General features: G+C 27.6%; 1 non-coding gene across 1 annotated transcript; it reads left to right on the forward strand.

Moving 5' to 3' along the window:
* The first annotated feature begins 541 nt into the window (after nucleotides 1–541).
* Nucleotides 542–619, forward strand: LOC113464997 (small nucleolar RNA U43). Its single transcript, XR_003389843.1, has one exon. It is a non-coding gene; the product is annotated as a small nucleolar RNA U43 (small nucleolar RNA).
* Nucleotides 620–655: the final 36 nt, after the last annotated feature.

Below are 655 nucleotides of genomic sequence, written 5' to 3' on the forward strand. Positions count from 1 at the left end.
AAGATTAATAGAAATCTGTCTATCGAAAACATTACTGTAAAATTTTTATAAAAGTATACTTTTAATACAAAAAATCGAAAGAAATATTTAGATTTCCATTCAAATATATTTTGAGAATACTAAAAGAATTTCCAGATTCAGACACATTGTGTTTCATTTATTTTTATAAAGAATTTTATAATAAAAGTCTTGCATTTCATCGTTATCCATTATAATTATTATAATTTATTTTCGAAATATCATTTGGATTTCGCATAGTTCTCTGTTCTAATGTTGGTACTTCCTATACCGAAGCTATATAAGCCGGAGTACAGGAAGCGAGTCCTCCATTTTCATCGTTGCAAGGAAGATGGTAAGTTCGTAGATCGTTACTCAACAATTTAATGCAATTTAACGTGTTTTATTCAAATTATTTAAAATATTACATCGATACTCTTTTCCAAGTAATTGTTTATCAAAATTCACTTGCAATTCCTTTCAAATTAATAAGGATTGATTAGATTTCGTAAAGTAAGTTTCTCGTTTGCTGGCCACGTGTTTCGTGATGATATTCCTTTATAATGTTTATGGTTTTCAAACTGAAGAACCTTGAAGATAATTTCTAGGGCGGTCTGATTATTTTGTAAAATTATATCTGTCGTTACCATAAATTACA

This window comes from Ceratina calcarata, unplaced genomic scaffold (assembly GCF_001652005.2).
Source record: "Ceratina calcarata isolate Rehan_Ccalc_2016 unplaced genomic scaffold, ASM165200v1 scaffold7533, whole genome shotgun sequence".
NCBI classification, from domain to species: Eukaryota; Metazoa; Arthropoda; class Insecta; order Hymenoptera; family Apidae; genus Ceratina; species Ceratina calcarata.